Below are 21,375 nucleotides of genomic sequence, written 5' to 3'. Positions count from 1 at the left end.
GTGGAATAGAGAGATAAGTCAAGTGGTAAGAGAATTTTCCTAGCATGTATGATGCCTGGACTTCAATTCCAAGCTCCATATACCTGTGCCCTGCAATCCCCAAATCCCTGGGGCATTGCTAAGCATCACTGAGAGTGTCTCTAAATTTAAATATTCATAAAAATACATATACATATATGTGTACATGTACATTAAAGCAATGTAATAGATCTTAGTGCAGACTGAAATGGACAATATGTGAGAGAGAAGTTGAGCCATGGAAGGTCAACCCAGGTAATGATTGAAGGTCAGTTCAGGCAATGCAGTACAATTAGACAGTGAGACTAATAGCTGACCTCCTAGCATGTAATCCCTTGAACTTTAAGGAACTGTTGTGTTAATGTCTGGAATGTGTTAGTGTCTGGGAACTTTATTGCATCTCTTACGTTGTAAGGTTTACATGTTGAAGTTGTGTGCCATATTATGTTGAAGAAAAGTGTTTGCTAGGGGAAAAAAAGGTTTGTGAAATACTGACATATGGAAAGTTTAGCTTTATTTTATTTTTCCCCACAAGATTCTTTAAAATTTTACTTCCACTTGACTTTTAGGGAGGGAGGGAAGAGAGATTATGTAGAAGAGGTAGTTAGGGACAAACTCATACAGTGGGTATGTACGTCAGTATAGGGACTTTAGGACATATATAATAAGAAACTTTGTGGGGCTGGAGCAATAGCACAGCGGGTAAAGCATTTGCCTTGCACGCGGTTGACCCGGGTTCAATTCCCAGCATCCCATATGGTCCCCTGAGCACCGCCAGGGGTGATTCCTGAGTGCAGAGCCAGGAGTAACCCCTGTGCATCACCGGGTGTGACCCAAAAAGCAAAAAAAAAAAAAAAAGAAAAAGAAACTGTTTGCTTTTGGGACACACCTGGTAGTGCCTGAGGGTTGGTCCCCAGTTGTGCTCAGGGGATCATGTGGTGCCGGGGATTCAATCCAGGACTTCACACATGCGAGGCAAATGCTGTACCACTGAGCCATATCCCAGTCCTACAGTGAGATGTTCTTAATGAGCTTGAGACAAATAAAGTGCTGTAATTTGTATAATTTAAGAATATATTGTTATTATTGACAGTATAGTAAATCACAAAAAGTAAATAAAGTGAAAAAAGCATAATATATTGAAAAAATATTTTATCTAATGAAAGTACCACAACTTTAAAAATAATTTTTTTTTATTGAATCACCATGTGGAAAGTTACAAAGCTTTCAGGCTCAAGTCTCAGTTACACAATGCTCAAACACCCATCCCTTCACCAGTGCACATATTCCACCACCAAGAACCACAGTAAATCTCCCCCCCACCCCCGCTCCCCCAGTCCCCCACCTCGTCTATGTAGCTGATAAATTTCACTTTACTTTCTCTTTGGAGTCCCCCCACCCCCCCACCCCTCCCCGCCAAAGTCAGACCTGCTGGAAAGGAAGTAAGCATTTGATAATTTGTTTCCATTGCTGAGAATGAAGAGATATAAGGTCGTGTGGCCACAATAGCGGCCGCGAGGTTTTGGATTTCATATTTTAGTATTTTAGTAACTGAATCCAGAGAAATTTCTGCCAGAAGTTGCATCATCTCACAACACAGAGACTGGCCCACATCCAAAAAAACAAAAGTAACAGGTGTTGGCGTGGATGTGGGGAGAAAGGGACTCTTCTTCACTGCTGGTGGGAATGCTGACTTGTTCAGCCCTTTTGGAAAACAATATGGACAATTCTCAAAAAATTAGAAATTGAGCTCCCATTTGACCCAGCAATACCACTCCTGGGAATATAATTTTTTTTTTTATCAGATTTTCAAGGGACTGGAGCGATAGCACAGCGGGTAGGATATTTGCCTTGCACGCGGCCAAGTCGGGTAGGTTGTTTGCCTTGCACGTGGCCAATCTGGGTAGGGTGTTTGCCTTGCACACGGCCAATCCAGGTTCAATTCCTCCATCCCTCTTGGAGAGCCCGGCAAGCTACCGTGAGTATCTTGCCAACACGGCAGAGCCTGGCAAGTTATCTGTGGCATATTCGATATGCCAAAAACAGTAACAACATGTCTCACAATGGAGACGTTACTGGTGTCCACTCAAATCAATGAACAGTGGGAGGACAGTGCTACAGATTTTCAAGAATGCATTAGGTAGTTCTGACTCATTTCTCCTAGATTTTAGTTGCCTAGAGAATGATCTGAAGTTTCTAGACTTATATCTCAGGAAGCCTTGGGAACTGGATAGCAGTTCATAGCTATTGGGGAGAGGCTAGCCCCTTACCTCAATATGATTTTTTCAGAGTCATTGTCTACCTGGTAACTCTCTGCAGTCTTTTTTCTTGAAGCTGGGGAGTGAGGGGTGTGATAGCTATCTTTAAAGTAAGATTCCATGCCTGAGGGCTGGAGCAATAGCACAGCTGGGAGGGCATTTGCCTTGCACGCGGCCAACCTGGGTTCGAATCCCAGCATCTCATATGGTCCCCTGAGCACCGCCAGTAGTAATTCCTGAGTGAAGAGCCAGGAGTAACCCCTGTGCATCGCCGGGTGTGACCCAAAAAGCAAAAAAAAAAAAAAAATTCCATGCCTGATAGCTGGGAATAGTAGTCAGATTATGTGTTGGAACAATAAAAATTTACCCCCCAAAATTATTTTGGGTAGCTACCCTAGGCTGAAAGAAGAATATAGTAACAAATGATGGATTTGCAGATTAGACAAATATGTGTTAAAATATAGCTGGTTATATCACTTTTCTACCTTATAAAATTTGAAATTACTAACTTACATGTTTATTGAGAAGTCAGTGAGAAAATGCATATAAAACATGAAGTATATTTTACTTTTTTAATTAAAAAAAGACTTTTTTTCTTGTTGATCAAACATGAAGCTAACACTAAAACCTTGTAGATTTTCCAACCCTGCTGAGGTTTCAAAACAAGTAAATAAAATTTCTAAAGGAAATTGCATTCTCTTATTCACATAACCTGTGATTTAGATATAGGAGATTAATAGCACCCAACACAAGTGTAGTTTTCAGTTATTGACCACTCTTCTAAAACAGCATTAAGCCTCTTATTGGTTTTGAGTGTGCCTTAGTGCATAATTTTAAAAATTGTGTCCACATATCTATTTCATAAATTAGGCATGAGTATAAATTGAAATTTTTATGAAAAAACTATGTGTAGTTAGTAGTGTTTATGCCAAATCCTATAAAGCTATAGATAAAATATTTTTAGTTAATATATGCATATAATCTAATTTTTATTCTTTGGAAAGTGAATGACATAAAATATACACTAATTACTAAAAAAATAGCAAACCCTGCTTTGAATACCTAGTTATCTTCTCATTGGTTGGCACCATCTGTGACAAATCCTGAGATGTACTGTTTACAGACACACAGCTGCAGCCCAAGTTGGCACCAAAATCAATTATTTATGTTGTGCTTTTTGCAGTCCTGGCCCTGTCTAATTCCTCTAAGAAAGTGGAAATGGAAAAAGGGGTTGAAAAATAGGAGTGATTGCAAAATTGAAAATTAGTGTTACCTCCATCTTAAAATATAAACCCTTCATCTGGAGACTCCTCTGGCTAATACCTCCTTTCACCATCCACATTTGTGGTCTCACTGACTAAGCCTAAAGCCCATATTTTTACTCTAGGTCTTACTATTGAGCTTCATAGCTGCCTTTGGATATTTAATATTTATATAAAGCTCTAAGTTATGGTTCACAGTTGTGAAGGGATTGGTGCTAGAACATTGTATGACTGAAACTAAATCGTGAATAACTTGGTAATTTTGAAATTTAGGATGATTTCATTAATGAAAACAAAGAAGTTATTCTGAAAATCCACAGACTATGTATATCTCAAATAATAAAGGCTACCCCGATCTTTAATGATGTTTTGCTGAAAGTGGGTAAAGGACCAAACATGATGGCCTCTCAGTATCTGTATTGCAAATCATAATGCCCAAAAGAGTGGAGGAGGGGAGAGAGAGAGATGAAGAGAGAGAGAGGAGAGGAGAAAAGTGGGGGGAGAAGAGGGGGTGGCACAAGGAAATGGTGGATATGGTGGCAGGAGGGCCATGGGGAAATGTACACTGGTGGAAGGATGGGTGCTGAAACATTGTATAACTGAAACCCAATAATGGGAAGCTTTGTAACTGTATCTCACAAAGATTCAATTAAAAAAAACTTAAAAATGAAACAAACAAATAATTACCTTTTAAATGCCACTAAACAATATTAAATACTCTCACTTACACAGTGTAAATTATATATATATATATATATATGTATATGTATAACTGGAAGTACTTGCCTTAGCAAATAGGCAAGAAATAGGGCATGCAGACAGGAAAGGAAGTCAAGCTTTCACTGTTTGTAGATGACATGATACTATGTTTCGAAAACCCTGAAGACTACAAAAACAGCTCCCAGAAACAATAGATTTGTATAGTAGACTGGGAGCCACAAATTTAATATACAGTGGGGGGTTCATGGATTTACTGTATGTAAATAATGAAATACGAATGAGATATTTTAAAAAAATTCCATTCACAATTGTTCCTCCGAAAATCAAGTACCTAGGAACCAGCTTAATTAAAGAGGTGAAAGACCTATAAAAAAAAACCCACAAAATACTACTTAAGAGCAGACACAAGGAAATAAAAACACATCCCTTACTCATGGGATGGGAGGGATTAACATCAAAATCGCAATACTCCCCCAAAGCATTGTACTGATTCAGTGTACTCTAAGGACATCCACATGCAAAAAAATCACTCAAGACCTCTTTCTAATGCCATGCACAAAAGTCAAATGAAAATGGATTAAAGACCTTGATGTTAGACCTGAATCTATGTGGTAGAAGGAAAAGGGAGAACTCTATATGATATTGAATCTAGAGGCAACCTGGCCACTGACCAAGTAAGTAGAAGCAGACATAAACAAATGGGACTGCATTTAAATTTAGAAGCTTCTGCTCCTCAAAGGAAATAATGACTAGAATACATTGCAACCCACAGAGTGGGAGAAATTATTTGCCCACCACTCACCCAATAAAGGGATAATTTCCAAGGTATATAAAGCACTGGTAGCCCTTTACAAGGAAAAAAAAATCAACCCCATTAAAAAATGGGGAGAATTGATGAACAGAAACTTTTTCCAAAAAGAATACAAGTTGCCAAAAGACATTTTTTTAAAAATGCTCTACATCTCCCAAACAAAAAATGGTTCTCAAGACTAAAGGGTTTCAGGGCTGGAGCGATGTACATTTGCCTTGCATGTGGCCAACTTAGGTTCAATCCTCAGCATCCCATATGGGCCCCCGAGCGCTATTAGGAGAGATTCCTGAGTCAGAGCCAGAAGTAAATTCTGAGCATCATCAGCTATGGCCCCCAAAACATACAAAAAACCCCAAATGCTCTGTATCATCAGGGAACTGCAAATCGAAATGAGACATAAATCTCATAGCAGAGATTGGCATTTATCAAAAAAGAACAGTTGTCAGTGTTGGCATGGATGCAGAGGAGAAAGGGACCGTCAATCACTGCTGGTGGGGTTGTCAACTGGTATAGGCTTTTAGGAAGATAATATAGGCATTCCTCAATAAACTAAGAATTGAGCTTCCATATGACCCAGCTCTCCCGCTTCTTGGAATATACTCCGAGGACCCAGATATACAATGCAGAAAAGATATCTGTTGCAGCACTATTCACAATAGCCAAAATATGTAAACAATCCAAGTGCCAAGAATAGATGACTATATAAAGAAACTTTGGTACAAATACAGAATGGAATACTACTTAACTATATCAAAAGATGAAGTCATGCAAGTTGCTGCTATACAGAGCAGTCTGGTGAGTTTCATGCTGAGTGAAATGAATCAGAGGGAAAAGGCCAGACACAGAATGACCTCACTCATATGTATGATATAATAAAACATTTTAAGGAAATAATAATGCCAAGAGACAGTAGAAATGAAGAGCTAGAGAATTGGTCCTTAGTAGGAAGCTTGCCACTGGGGAGGGGCTAAATCAGGGAATGAAAGAGGGAAATGGTCACTTTGGCCGAAGACTGGGTGCTGAAAGGAGGTAAAGTGATATGCGTGATACCTTCTCAGTAACATTATTGTAAAAAATACAATGCCAAAAAGGAAGGGGGCAGGGGAGGAAAAAAAAATAGTACCTGCTATAGAGGCAGGCTGTGGGGTGGGAGGGAAACTGGGGACATTTGTGGAGGGAAGTGGACACTGGTGATGGAATTGGTGTTGAAATATTGTATGCCTGAAACTCAAATCATGAATAACATTGTAGCTGTGTAATTCATAGTGATTCAATTAAAAAAAACTTTAAGAAAACCAGTCTTACATATTATTTACATAGAATTCCAAGTATTTTTTAAACTGACACACAAGAGAAATGCCTTTGGAAGTACTTTGAGTCTCCAGTTTCTGAGCCTGTGTAGGATTCTAATGAACATGTATTTTGATCTTCCATATATACTTTGTTTTCTTGAATGTTTTTTGGTTACTTCTGACTCCTTTCTTTCTTCTCTAAAATTTTGACATTTTATTGTTATATTGTTGCTAATTCTTTTTTGCTGTGTAAGTTTCTTTTTTTATTAATATGTAATAATTGTGGTTTTGGTTGAATGAGAGTAAAATGCAAAATCCCCCATCTTGAGAAGGATAGTCCTTTTTGCAGGATTCTGTGTTTCTTCAAATTCAATCATTTGAAACTGGTTGCATTGCCAGAAACTACCAGATGTCTGTGTAAACCACTTTTTTCTTTATTCCAATTTATGTGTGATTAAATCAATCAGTGCTACTGACTTAATACCAAATTCTCACAAAAAGTACCATTACATCAAATGTACAACATTGGTATAAGATACATAAACTTGGGGTCTCGGATATGGGAGAGCATGTGACTTATATGTTAAGGCCCTAGGTTTGATTCCTGGTACTACACCAAAGAAAAGTTCATGAAGTTTCAAAATTGTTGAATGTGAATTAGTATGATCTTAGAATTTAAAAAAATATGGTAGCTTTATGTGACTAAACCATTTTCTACATATTTATTTTCTTTGAAGAGATCTGAGATTCTAAAAATGCACACGTATTTTCTGTTTTTTATTGTTCTAAAAATGCACTTGTATTTTGTTTTTTATTTTTTATTTACACAATCTATGTAAGGTTTAGTAATTTTTTTATCTATCCTTTCTTCCCTCACAATAGTTTTGTTTCATTTGTCATGGTCACTAACTCCAAACTAAAAAAAAAATGACCTCTCTGGGATGCAAGTGATTAATTTTTTCCCCCCTTGAAGTCCTGAATGCCTAGCACAGTGCTTCACACACATATTGGCATCTAGTAGCTGCTTTGAAAATATAGGCTAAATTAAATTAAAAATAATTAGAAAACACCTCGGTGTTAAGGTAATTAGAATACTATTTTCTTAGGTGTTGCCAAAATCAGACTGTTCATGGTTACTAAATATCCAGGAGTAAAAACGTGATGTAAATGGGGACTGGAAAAATAGTTTAATGGGCTGAGTGCATCCTTTGTATACAGGAGGCCCAACTTTAATCCTTAGCACAACATGGTCCCCTGAGCACTACTGGGAATGACTCCTGAGCACTGATCCAGGAGTTGCCACTGAGAACAGCTGGGTGTAGGGGTAAAAGTGAGTACAGTGAGCAGGGTGCTTACCTTACACGTGGCTGACCCGGGTTTGATCTCCGGCATTGACCTGGATCATCCAGTTTGATCCTTGTCTCCACCGAGCCCTACTGGGAGTGATCCCTGAGCACAGAACCATGAATAAGCCCTGAGCATAACCTGGTGTTCCACCCACCCCACCCATCCCCTGCAAAAAAAAAATAAAACAAACCCAAATGCTGGGTGTGGCCCAACATTATAATACAAGAAAAGAAGAAAAATGATATTATTGAATAGTATTATTTGCCACATATTTTCAAATGTTATCTGACTTATAGAGTATAAATGGTAAAAAAAAACACTTTTTTTTAAAATGAAATCATAATTTCTTTGGGCTTTAGGGCAAAACATCATAACCTAGAATCTTCCTTGTTTTAGCAATTAAAAGTATTAAGTAACAATTCCCTACTGTATTGGAAAATTATTAGCACTTTAAGTTCTGATGATGTTTATTAAATTTATTAAGTTGAAATTGATCCCTTCGAAGAGGAAGTTGGTGATTGTTCACAGACTTTATTTAAACAAGAACAAAATGTTCTTTACTAAGTTATCTACTTTTGTCCTTTCATGACTTAAACAAAATACCCAAGCATTGCATAAATTATAATAGTATGACAAACCATTTGTAAAAGTGAAAATAAGCAATCAGAAAATAATATGAAGGAAGATCTAGTCACAATATAAGAACATTCACAATAGAATTCTTAAAAAAATAAGAATGTTTATTTAGATATTATTTAAATTTCATTAAGTATGTCATAGGACTTTGAGAACTTAAGATCCACTAACAAATCTGTAGTTCAAATAAAAATAAATCTGTTCTGATAAAGTAATTTAAAAGGACAACTTTCTATTAGAGCTTTCTAAGCAAAATAAATTTGACCAGGAAATAGCTTTCATCTGTATCTGTCACCATGAATTAATTATATAAGTCTAAACTGACACCTGTTTCAGGTGCTTAAACAGAAGCTTAACTAAAAGATTCTGTTTAGCACACTGTTCAGACAGAGGCTGAAGCAGAGTCAGGTAGGTAGAATAGAAAGAGCATTGCAAAGAGTAGGAAGTAAATTGTGAATGAGAATTCTCCTACTATTCCTCTAAGAAATTTGCTAAATTTACTTACCTAAATCTCAGTTCCTGTATCTGTAAATTAAGAGATGTAAATTAGAGTGCCTCAGAGTTGATTTGTGGGGTGAAGAGGAAGGACGCTAATGAACTCCTTTAGCAAACTATTTTTTGCAGAATACTTTATGCATTTATGCAATATATATTTACAAAAATACAACTGCAATTTGGTAGGTATTTCAAAGATTTACTGTAAAGATTAAAGAATGAATAATATGAAGTGCATTTAGTAGATACATGAAAACATTTTTTTCTCTTTTTTTCACATAAGGAGAATTTTTTGTTTGTTTGTTTTTAAGTTTTGAAAAATACCATGGAAAAAGTTTTACAGATCTCTTAAAAAATTTAAAGTATACAGCTATCAAGTTGCATGAGATATTCTGCTTTTTATAAGAGGCCATTTCTTTCAACAGTTACTAGGTTTGTTATTTAGAGGAGGGGGTGGCAATCTGTCATCAAAGTGTTGACAAGTGAAATCTGACAAGGTTGGTATAGCTGCAGGCCACTTCAAAATTTTTCACTGTCTTTTCTATTTGAAGAGAAAGGATCTCTATCTTCTTCCCCCCCAATTCTTGCTCTTTAAAACTGCCTTTGATCTGTATGTTTTTTAAAACAGTAACTCTAAATTGACAAATTATTTTGGTAGTTAAGCATTGGTTTAGATAAGAACATTTCAGTGTTCTCTTGACTTTAATTCAGTTTTATAGGAATTATTCCTGAAATTCAGTTTATTTTCTTTTGAAAAGTTTCATTTATATTCAAGTCTATCATAAAATGATGTTCATGGAATTATAATCTAGAATTAGTTATCATTATCACAGTGCAGCATTTCTATTTTCCTTTTTTTATTATGTTTGTTATAAATCATCAAAAGAAGCATGTAGTTCCTATATTTGTATACCAGAAGGGTGGGTACGTGTATTAGTGGTGGTGAGCAAAGATTATTTTATTTTTTACTATGCATCCAGTCTAACCTCGCCTCCCTCCTTCCCAAAGAAAAAGCCTGATATAAATCATTGTAATTAATTTGCAAGGTCATAAGGAAAAAAATGGAACAGCTAGAAACAAATTTCTGGAATAATGAGAAATTATGTGTAGCAAAATATTTAAAGTGAGAATCAGCAAACAAGATGTTTGTATTAATAGGAACCTAGAAAATGACTATGCAAAGGTCAACACTGATCTTTAAATATTAGTGAAATTTAATTTGTTGCTTGTAATGAGTAAAAAGAAGAGGAAGCATGCCACACTGAAGAAACACCATTGATAAAATATCTAAATGTCAAAACTGCTTATAGTATGGAAAATGTTAAATTGACTAGGTCTATTTAACTAAGTGAATTAAAAAGTTGAACATTACCCTAGAGAAATATTTTCCAAATTTAAGTATAGTAGGGGATTTGTGAAGATTTTTTGGGGGGAATATGAAGAGATTCTGATTTCTAGGCAAAGTATTTCTACTAGATTCTCTTGGTATTTAGGAATCAGATGTCTTCTGCTTCATCTAGAAATAGCATCAGGTGACCAATATTCAGGCCTCATAAAAGAAGCATCCTTTGGCTATGAAACTTTACACAGCACTAGCTGAATTGAGTGCAGAGAAATTTCTCTTAAGTTCTATCAAAAAATTTTTTAGAAACCTTTACATTCTTTTATTTTCTTTATATAAAAAGTTGATGAAACTTTCAGGGCTAAATATATCTTATATATAAATCAAATGATTAATATTATTTACATACAGAGAAAGGTATAAGGAACTCAATATTAAGGAGAGCATTAGATAAGAACAGGTAATTTGAAGGAAACAAAATTGTTAACAAATATATGAAAAGATGTTTTATTTCTTTAATAAATAGAAAAATGAAGTTTAAAACAATCCATTTTTCACTTGCGAGATTTTCAAAATGTAAAACTTTGATAATATTTCATGTTATTTAGGGGATAGTTAATAAGGCAGTTATATTGTTGATGAAAGGTAAATTGTTCTAGACATCTTGGAAGCCATTTTGGCGTACCTATTGTTAGGTGTGCATATGTAAATGTTATGGTACTATTGTTTGTAAGCCCCTTTTCCCCAAAGAATTTTCTTAAGAGAACGGTTAAGTAAATTATGATCACTGTAATATATAGCATCTTGAAGCTATTCAAAAGAAATAAGGTGATCTGTATATACTAATAGTATAACTTTGTTATGGTATAGATTGGAGAAAAAGTAAGTTGAATATAGAGCAAAATCTTGTCTACACAAATACTGAGCAAGTCTGTTTGGTGTAGACATATCCTGCAAATATAGCACCTGCAAGGTCATGTGCAATACTGTGCTCTTGTTAGAGTGGGAAAGTCAGTTGGGAGAATACCTATGGAACATCGAATTCTTTGTATTGTTTATATTTAAAAAGTAGTGTGGGGGCTGGAGTGATAGCACAGCGGTAGGGTGTTTGCCTTGCATGTGGCCAACCCGGGTTCGATTCCCAGCATCCCACATGGTCCCCTGAGCACCGCCAGGGGTGGTTCCTGAGTGCAGAGCCAGGAGTGACCCCTGTGCACTGCCGGGTGTGACCCACAAAGCAAAAAAAAAAAAAAACCCAAATAAAAAGTAGTGTGCATTATTACCATAATTTTTAGGCCCCTAAAGAAATATCTATTAGGTAATTCTGGACAATTTAATTGCCTAGTGTTATTTATTAAATCTAAAATTTGACTCAGTACCTCTATTCCACAACACCCAAAAGGAGAGAGAGAGAGCAAAAGGGAATGTCCTGCCACAGAGGTGGGATGGGGTGGTGGGGATGGGATCATCGGTGGTGGAAAATGGGCACTGGTAGAGGGATGGGTACTTGACCATTATATGACTGAAATGCAAGAATACAGAATTTCATATAGTCTGTATCTGTACCTCACGGTGATTCACTAATAAAAAGTTAGATAAATAAATAAAATTTGATAAAATATTACCTTTAAGACTTTATGAAATACTTGCTAATTCTCTCTCTCTGTCTCTCTCTCTCTCTCTCTCTCTCTCTCTCTCTCTCTCTCTCTCTTCTCTACACACACACACACACACACACACACACACACCCCTGATGTTTAACATCCAGGTTGAAAGATGTAAACTTCTGAATTGATCTAAAATTTCACATGTTTTGAGATAACACTTTTGATATAATATAGAAAATATATATTTATGTTTAAAATGATAATCTAATGATGATTTAGAGGTAAATGTCACTAAAGGAATGAGAATATTATTTGATAACTTGTTTGAATAAAATTAAAGGATAAAAATTTCAGTATTATAGGCAATTAGTTATGTAATACCCACTATTAAAGCTCAGGGCTTTTCATCTTCAAAGCATTATACAACATTAATTAATCCTTACAACACTCTTAACAAATGTAGGTCAATATCATTATCCTGTTCTTGCAATTGGGGAAATTGAGGCATAGAGGTTAAATGATTTGGTGTAAGTTTGTCACAGCAGGATTAGAATTAAGGCATATTTTTGGCTCAGAGCCCAGAATTCACAGCAATAGAACCACACCTTTTTAAAAATATTTCATCTCTATGTCCTTGATAAAACATTATTTCTTGTTAAAGCATATTGAGGTCATCTCTACATTGAAATATAGAAACAAGTTTGATAACTAAATGGCTACTTAAAAATACACACTATTTTTCCTTCCCTGGCTTTCCTCAGGCTATGTTGTCTTAATATTTTTAATTGTCATACTGTTAGAGAATGACTTAAATATCTAGCCCTGAATTTATTTTTTTTCTGGGATTTTATTTCTTTAAGTTTTCTTTTTATTTATTTATTTATTTATTTTGATGTAAAACAGATTTTATTTGAAGGGTTTTAAGGCGTGGAGGGAGAGAGGGTGAAAGAGAGAGTAACGCGCTCAAGAGAGAACACGGTTTCTCCATGGGCAGGGAGAGCCCCTACACACATCCCAGCATTAGATACGAAAGCATGAAAGTACACATCTCAAGAGGGGAGATTTGGGCGACACATGTGCTCGGGCACCACATGTGCTCGGCCACGTGGGCACAAGCAACATAGGCTCAGGCAGCATATGCACTTCCTTTCTATTTAGAAAGTCCTCAAATAATTTTTATATATTCAGGACCCCTTTTTAAAATTTCAACTACAGCTTAGACATTTCTACCTGTATCAACCATTATGCCACAGCTTCTCCTATAGCTAAAAATCAGTAAGTTGATATTAGCAAAACTTACTCCTCTTCTATTATAGCATGTTTCTATGTAGTGTTCAATTTAAGGTCTGCTCTAGAAAGTAGAATAAATCAAGAAGAGGCAGGTCTGAAAAAAGGGTTCCTGGGAACCAGGAAACTGGACCACTCCCTTAAACTATAAATGATATTTGGTTCAAAAGGATTAAACACCACTATGTTAGACCTGAAGCCATAAAATACATCAAGGAAAATGTAGGCTGAATTCTCCATGATACTGACTTTGGAGGTGTTTTTAATTAGATTCCATTGTCAAAGAAAGTAAAACAAAAATAAATAAATGCAAGTACATCAAAGATCTTCTGCCCAATGAAACTATAGCTAAAATAAAAGACACCTTACTGAAAGAGAGAAAATATTTTCAAACCATGCATCTGACAAAAGGCTCATATCCAAGATCTATAGATCACTCACAAAACTCAACAACATAGGGACTATATAGTACAGCACTTAGGGCATATAGAAGTATAGGCCAAACTCAGTTTTGATTCCACCTATCATACGGACCTCTGAGCACTCCAAATGTGGTCTGGAGGCCCCCAACAAGACTGGGATGGCCTGAGTCTGCCTCATACTACAGTATCCAAGCAGCATCACATCCTCAGACCCTTGCATTGAACTGTCCAGCTGATTGGTCAAGAAACACTTGGTGGGATCCATGGACCTTCTGAGCACTGTTGAGGAGACCCTACTCCTACCCACAACAAAGCAAAACAGAAGACCTCAGTGATATAAAAACAAACAGCTGGAGGTTGAGTAGATAGATCTTAAAGGGCTGGAGTGTATACTTTGCATTCAGGAGCTCAGGATTCCTTCCTTGGCACTTGTTCCCTGGAGCACTCAAAAAGCTTTGAGCACCACCAGATGTGACCCCCAGGCTAAAATATAAAAGAACAGCCAGACACTTCCCTAAAGAAGACATGCAGATGGCTAACAACTACATAAGAAAAATGGTTATCATTACTGATTACTGGGGAAATACAAATCAAAATGATAGTGAGAGAGCACTTCACACTAGTGAGAATGACCTGAATAAAAAGGCCAGAAATGACTAGTGCTGGTGAGGATGTGATGAAAAAGGAACCCTCATTCACTGTTACTGGGAATGTATTCTGGTTCAGCCTCTATGAAAAATAGTATGGCAACATCTCAAAAAAGTTAAAGTAGAACTACATTATGATTCAGTGGTTCCTTTTCTTGGTGTCTTATCACAAGAATACAAAATTACTTAACTTGAAAAGTCACATGCAAAACTATGTCCATTGCAGTGTTTCTTATAACGGCCAAAATTATGGAACAACTCAGGTGCCCAACTGTAAACAAATGGATAAAGAAATTTTGGCTTATGTGGACTCTTACTCAGATAGAATAAAAGATAAAATCGTGCCCTTCTTACAGCTTGGATGACACTAGAGAGTGTCATGTTAAGTAAAGTAAGCCAAAAAGAGAAAGACGAATACTAAATGGTTTCACTCAGACATGGCATGGATATATAAAACAAAGAAAGGGCCAGGGACATAGCATAGGGGTCAGGGGTTAATGCTTTGCAGGCAGGAGAACCTGCTTAGATCCCCAGCACTGCAAGGTTCTTCTAAGCACTGTTGTCACTAGCCCTGGAAGTACTGGAGCACTGTCAGAGTGGCCCTGGTTGTTCTTGCACAACAGCCTGAGCAGAGCCACATTTTAGTCAGCCCCTTATTAATCATATGGGTCCCTGGGCTTCCTAAGCACTACTTGAGAGGTCTCCTGCTTTCCCCACTTCCATCCCTAAATAAAAATAAACCCAAGATAACTGAATATAAGCAATGAAAACAATACCAGTTGAAGAGTCTACATAGAACTGAGTTTACCGAGCACATGAGAAGAGGCAATGAGAAGAAGAGGATGAAGGGTCACATGAGAAGGAGCATATTTAAGGACAGTGTTGGAAGGATACTGACACTTTAGTGGAGGATGAGGACAGTGACATTGCATTCCTAAAACAAATATTAATATTATTTTAAACCATGTTACTTCAATAACCAAAAAAAAAAATAGTATTGCAAGGCTTTTGTCTTGCAACTCAGCCAATTCAGCGTGAAGAAGCTGAATTGGTAGTCTAAGCACTCACATCCTTTTTTTAAAAAATGGTACTTAATACTGCAGACATTTTATTGTTTTTGTAATTATCTTATCTGTTACACTGTATTATAGTTAGTAATAATAATGAATCCAGCTACATAAATATTTGTATCTATCACTCATGATAATAATAAAATATATTCAGCAAGGTGACTCAAAGTGTTGTAATATTTAATATTTAGATGTCACAGGACTCTGAGGTACAAATGGCCTTGTGTTCCTAATCGCCAGTCTTTGTTATGTTAGGTTCAGTCCAAGCTTGATGTATCTTCTGAGACTTGGCTGCCCTTTAACATGCACTCAATCACTGTTTGATTTTGTGCTGAATATGCAAATTTATGTCTGAAACATGACATTGATTAAATATGTTTATGTATAGATTAACAGATATTAATATATATTTGTTCTGTGTTCGTACCATTAGAAAAGAGATTGGGGAAGCATACCATATTTTATGCTACTTGAAAATTATCTCATGACAACTAGAACATTTCATAATCTGTAGTTTATCTTAAATTTGTGTATTTACTATACATTTTAAGTTGAATAGCTACACCTCAGAAAATCTGTTGATAATAAATGGTACATATATTCAAAGTTGATGTCCAGGAAAGATTTCCTTAGGCTCTTTGAGGTATTTTTGCTAATACACATTCATTTTAAATGCCTTGTTGGCGCCATGGTATCATTTATCTTTTTTAAGCTACAGCTGTGTCTTCTTTTTGTTAATTCTTTCTTCCCCATCATGTTTTACATTGGGGTTTTATTTGCCCTGAAGCTTCTTGTCCTCAAAGGAGTCAAAATAGCTAACTTCAGAAACCAGTGAACTATATACTTAACTACCTTCACAAAAGAAACAAACATTTTGCAGATTTATTTAGTGGCAGTTAATTTTTACCTCTAAAACATGGTTTTAATTTTCAAAAGAAGTTTATCAAAAGGACAAGTCATAGCATCTTAGTACAACTCTTTGCATTTTGCATATTTCTTAAAATTGAGTTAATCTTGTGATCTTGTGATTCATATTCTTTTTTTTTTAGTTTTTTTTTTTTTGCTTTTTGGGTCACACCTGGCGATGCACAGGGGTTACTCCTGGCTCTGCACTCAGGAATCACCCCTGGCCGTGCTCAGGGGACCATATGGGATGCTGGGATTCGAACCCGGGTCGGCCGCGTGCAAGGCAAACGCCCTACCCGCTGTGCTATCGCTCCAGCCCCGTGATTCATATTCTTAATTCCAAATTTAATATAATGTAACATATTTTGGGGGGAATGCTTTTGAGGGTGTAAACAGAGAGCAAGGAAACTTTCTAAGATCCTTTCCTCAACATCTGAATATAGATTTTGCCCTTAAAAAGAAAAGTCATTAAAATTTTGGTCAAACTCAATTTAAATTTTGCTTTTTATTCTTTTGTGTTCCTCTGTCCCTCTCTGAGAGCCCAGCAAGCTACCTAGAGTATCCCGCCCGCATGGCAGAGCCTGGCAAGCTACCCATGGCGTATTCGATATGCCAAAAACAGTAACAACAAGTCTCACAATGGAGATGTTACTGGTGCCTGCTCGAGTAAATTGATGAACAATGGGATGACAATGACAGTGACAGTGCTATTCTTTTGTGAAGAATGGAAGTTTAGATTCAGAATAGACTTCTGAGGCTATTTGCAACTACGCTATAAAATTAAGTAGAAGATTGTCAAAGTTGTATAGATATTTAAAATAAATTAAAAATTATAAGCAAGGTATTTGCTTATTTCTACCAATTTCTGGCTTTTTATTTGGAGATTTTTCATTAGTTAATATTTAGTAACAATTTTCTGTGTATTTTACTTACTTATTCTTTTATTCATTTCCCCTATAAACTTGTTTTTTCCTAATAAAGTTATTTGCCTTGGGTTTTTATCCCAGAGTAGTGTACTGAGAGGCAGCGTTTTTCAAGTTACTATGTTAGACACTCCCAATTTTCACTATTTTTTTAATCCTTGTTCTCACCCTCTACCAAAATGCAGAATCCAGCATTCTTCTGAAGTCCTTTTCTTCCTCCCTTCAAAACAGCTATCTGTGCACTAATACAATATTTGAATAATACAAGCTCAGTCTTGACTACTTCCTCAGGCAGATTTTTTAAACAAGGAAATTACCAGCATTCTTTTAAACTGATGGTTTTCTTGAGTAAAATGCAGAATGTTTAATGGTCTGGGATGTTTTTTTTTTTTTAAAACCTCAATGCATAGATGAGAAGACATATTGTGGACTGAAAAGAATGTGGATTTGGACTCTACCATAATGCCCATCTAATTATTATCACTATGGATTTTATAAACATTCACTTCATTTTTTTTCAGTTTTTATTTGGGGGTTGTACCCAGAACTGCTATGGGACTACTTGTTCTCTGTTTTGGGGTCACTCCTGGATGGGTCTGAAGGAACTATGTAGCGCCAGGTGCCAAGGACTGAACCTTTGTTTCTCTTATGTAAAACATGCACTCAGCCAGCTGAACTGCCTTTTCAGCCCAGTTTTTTTTTTCATTTTAAATGAGTCTTGCTAATAGCTATTTGAAATTACAGGGAAATGAATAAATGACCCACATCCACATCTCTTTTGCTGTTCATTGAATCTAACCCTTACAGAACCTCCTTTCCCCCTTATTTTTGTTTGTTTTGCTTTCTTTGGATGGGTGGGGGGAGTGGTTAGTGGGGGTTGGGTGCACGTCTGGTTGTGCTGGGGCAGGATTATTCCCAGCTCTGCGCTTCTGGGTCACTCCCAGTGGTGGTCAAGAAACGTGCAGTGCTAGGGATAGAACCCTGGTCTCCCACATACAAAGCATGTACTCAGTTGATTAAGCTATATCTTTGGGCCCCAAGGCCTCCTTTTTAATTACACTTAATTTTGGGAGTTGATAGAGTTGTCACTTGTTCATAGTGAGTATAATATTTTAGTAATGGGCATTCGTCACACTTTTGGTACTCACTGCTTGCTAGGCTTGTTCTATCAAATTTATTGCTGTGATTTTTCAAAGTAGCATGAACCACTCACTTTTCGGCTATGAGAACTCTTGCTAAATGCTCTTCTCTCCTGTTCTCTCTGAATGTACCACTCTCATAGAGTATATTAATCTGCAGGACTATCCATTTTGCTTACTTTATACTGGGCCAAGAGGAGGAGGTAGCTCATAGTAAGAATGTCTGCCTTTGCTTTTTCCTGATACCTTTTAATGGGTAATTAAAGCAGTATTGTTTGTGTATCAGAGCATTTTGAGAAATAATTTGTAAATTTTTGTTGGTCTTCCCATTTCCATTGGAACCAAAGATTTTATTGGAATCTTTGAGTGCTGACCTAGAAGATAAGATCAGATCGTAGACTGCACTCTGTTCTCAGAATTTCCCACTCTTTCCAAATGCAAAGGGTCAAAGACTGCATTTTCCGTTTGAAACTATCTGGAGACCCCATTTTTCTCACTTTCCACAAATACTAATTTTTGAATAGCTTAGCACATTCAAGTTTAGTAGGTACGAACAGTGCACCTATTGCTTTTCAAGCCAACAGCATTTCTGCTTCTATAATAGCTGATGTGTATTATAAAGAAACTGTACCCTCTGTTTCTGTTATAAAAGTTTTGGCAAATATTTTAGTCTTGAATTAATTAAAATCCTAATAGAGAATATCAAGTACTGTCTTCTTTTGTGGGAGGTGATCCCAAACAGTGCTCAAGGAGTCTAAGGGCCACTCTGGCAATATTGTGCAGTCTGGAACACTGCACAAGGTCCAGAACACTGCACAGTACAGTCTGGAACACTGCACAAGGACCCACTGCTTGGGTCCAAGGTTCAGTACTCTGGCCTGACATTGCTGGAGGACCCCACAGTAGACCCAGCAGTGCTCAGGAGGGCCATTCTGTGTTACAGATTAACTTGGATAAGTTCATCCTATGATACTTGTACAATGATGAAATTGCCTAACACATTTCTCAGAATGTCTAATATTAATTCAGAATTGTATTTTTTCACATTTATTTTCCACTATTCTTAACAAAATATAAATCTGTATGTATGTTCTAATGCAAGTATCTCATCTTATGTGGAAACTTACCCTTATACTGTATGTTTTTCCCTTATAAAACCCTTATTAAGTGTAATATTTATTTTTCTTGTGGAAATACTATATTAAATAAGAGATGGTATTTAATATTTTTGTTGTTTCTATATAAATTGCTAGGCATACTGAGCATCAGAAGCAATAGCAAAAGCAATAATAAGTGCAATCATAAGGTAATTGAGTAAAGGTATTTTCAAAATAATCATGAGATAGATATATTATGCTAATTTTATAGTGGGAATAAATTAGAAATAGAGAGGGTAAGTAATTTGTTCAAGTTTGCTAGTAAGCTAAGAAGTTAGAATAAGAAACCAGGAGGTTAGAGATAATGTTCACAAACAAGCTTATTCATAAATGAAAAATATTTATTAATTTTTATCTTGATTATTTAAGCATTCAAGACTCACCTATTCAGATGATATGAGTGCATTTAAATTGTATGAAATAGTAAATATATTAATTTTTAAAAAGTATTACTTGAAACCTTCTGATATAAGCCTTATAAAACTAATGAAAGTAATTTCAGACAACACAACTTTGGAAATACTTTTAGTAATAGCAACCACACTAGAGTCATTTCCAAGGTGACAGTGCTGAAAGATAATCCTCAGTTGAATTAAAAATTTATGATTGGGTTAATAACCCCATTTCTCTACTGCCTGCTGATAATGAACTCTGTGCCATTCATGGTCCTACAGTCCCTAACCTATTTTATCCCAAACCTCTTGATTATAGTGGTAACTAGTTTCTGATGAGAGCGTAGCGTATGTGGTCTTTGTTTCATCTCTAACTTTTTGTTTTTCTTTTGGGCCGTACCTGACAGTGTTCAGGAGCTACTCCCAGCTCTGCTGCAGGGCCACTCGAGTGGTGCTCAGGGCGCTGTGTGTTGAGGAGCAAACCTGGGCCTTCTGCATGCATAACACATACCGTTGAGCTATAAGTACAAACCCTTATCTCTAATCATTTTCTAAAAATGTATTAAAATTTTTAAATTTAGTCATCATGGATTATAGAGTTTTTCATGATTGGGTTTTTGTGTACAATGTTCTAACACCAACCCCTCCACCAGTGTCCTACCCACAAGCCTGCCTCTATGAGAGCCACCTGCCTCTTTATGTTTTTATTTTGGGCAGTGTTACCGATAGGGCTTCATGCATAACACTTCACCTATCAGCACTCCTCTCAAGTGACCACTTACTTCCCTCCACTGTCAGTGTTTTGTCACAGTGTTCCCTGTCCTATCCACTCCCTACCCACCCCGCATTTGCCAAGCTTTCGACTGAAGACCTGTAGGATCATCTGTGATCTTTTAAGTGACTTATGAACAACAATAACAAAACACATTTAATTCAATTAAAAATTTTCTATTATTATAGCCTATCTTCTTGCAGCTCTTTTCAACAGTTTTTTCTATCCGTTTCCACAATGCATCTTGACTTTCCACCATTCTTGGACATGCCACCCTTTTACTCAAACTCCTGATGATTCACCTTTTTATGGCCTAACTCAATAGAGAGTTAACAGTTGCAAGGTCAGAATTAGGAGACAATGTACTTATAGTCAGGATATTCAAAGACTTTCTGCATCATCTTCTTGCTATGTGGCCTCCCAGTGCTATTTCTATATATCTAAAAAATAATAATTTTCCCATGTATTTAACTTTGGTTTACAGTGTTATGGAATCTCAGGGAACTCTGTTCATGCCTCTAGAAGGGAGAGGTATTTAGCTTAACAGGCCGAGTGCTCTGCGTTTGGGAGGCCCAAATCTGATCCCTGTATAGACTGGAGCGATAGCACAGTGGGTAGGGTGTTTGCCTTGCACTCAGCCGACCCGGGTTCGATGCCTCTGTCCCTCTCGGAGAGCCCAGAAAGCTACTGAGAGTATCCTGCTTGCATAGCAGAGCCTGGCAAGCTCCCCGTGGCATATTCGATATGCCAAAAACAGTAACAACAAGTCTCACAATGGAGACGTTTCTGGTGCCCATTCAAGCAAATCGATGAACAACAGGATAGCAGTGCTACAGTGCTACATCACATGGTTCCCCCCTTGCAGTGCTGGG

General features: G+C 36.6%; 1 protein-coding gene across 3 annotated transcripts in view; it reads left to right on the top strand.

Moving 5' to 3' along the window:
• Window positions 1-21,375, top strand: part of WDPCP (WD repeat containing planar cell polarity effector) — a 326,531-nt gene that overhangs the window by 66,134 nt on the left and 239,022 nt on the right. The gene's annotated exons all lie outside the window — the stretch shown is intronic.

The sequence above is a fragment of the Sorex araneus genome, chromosome X (assembly GCF_027595985.1).
Source record: "Sorex araneus isolate mSorAra2 chromosome X, mSorAra2.pri, whole genome shotgun sequence".
In the NCBI taxonomy this organism is placed as follows: domain Eukaryota; kingdom Metazoa; phylum Chordata; class Mammalia; order Eulipotyphla; family Soricidae; genus Sorex; species Sorex araneus.
Note: the sequence above shows the minus strand (reverse complement) of the source record. Positions and strands in the feature narration are given on the sequence as shown.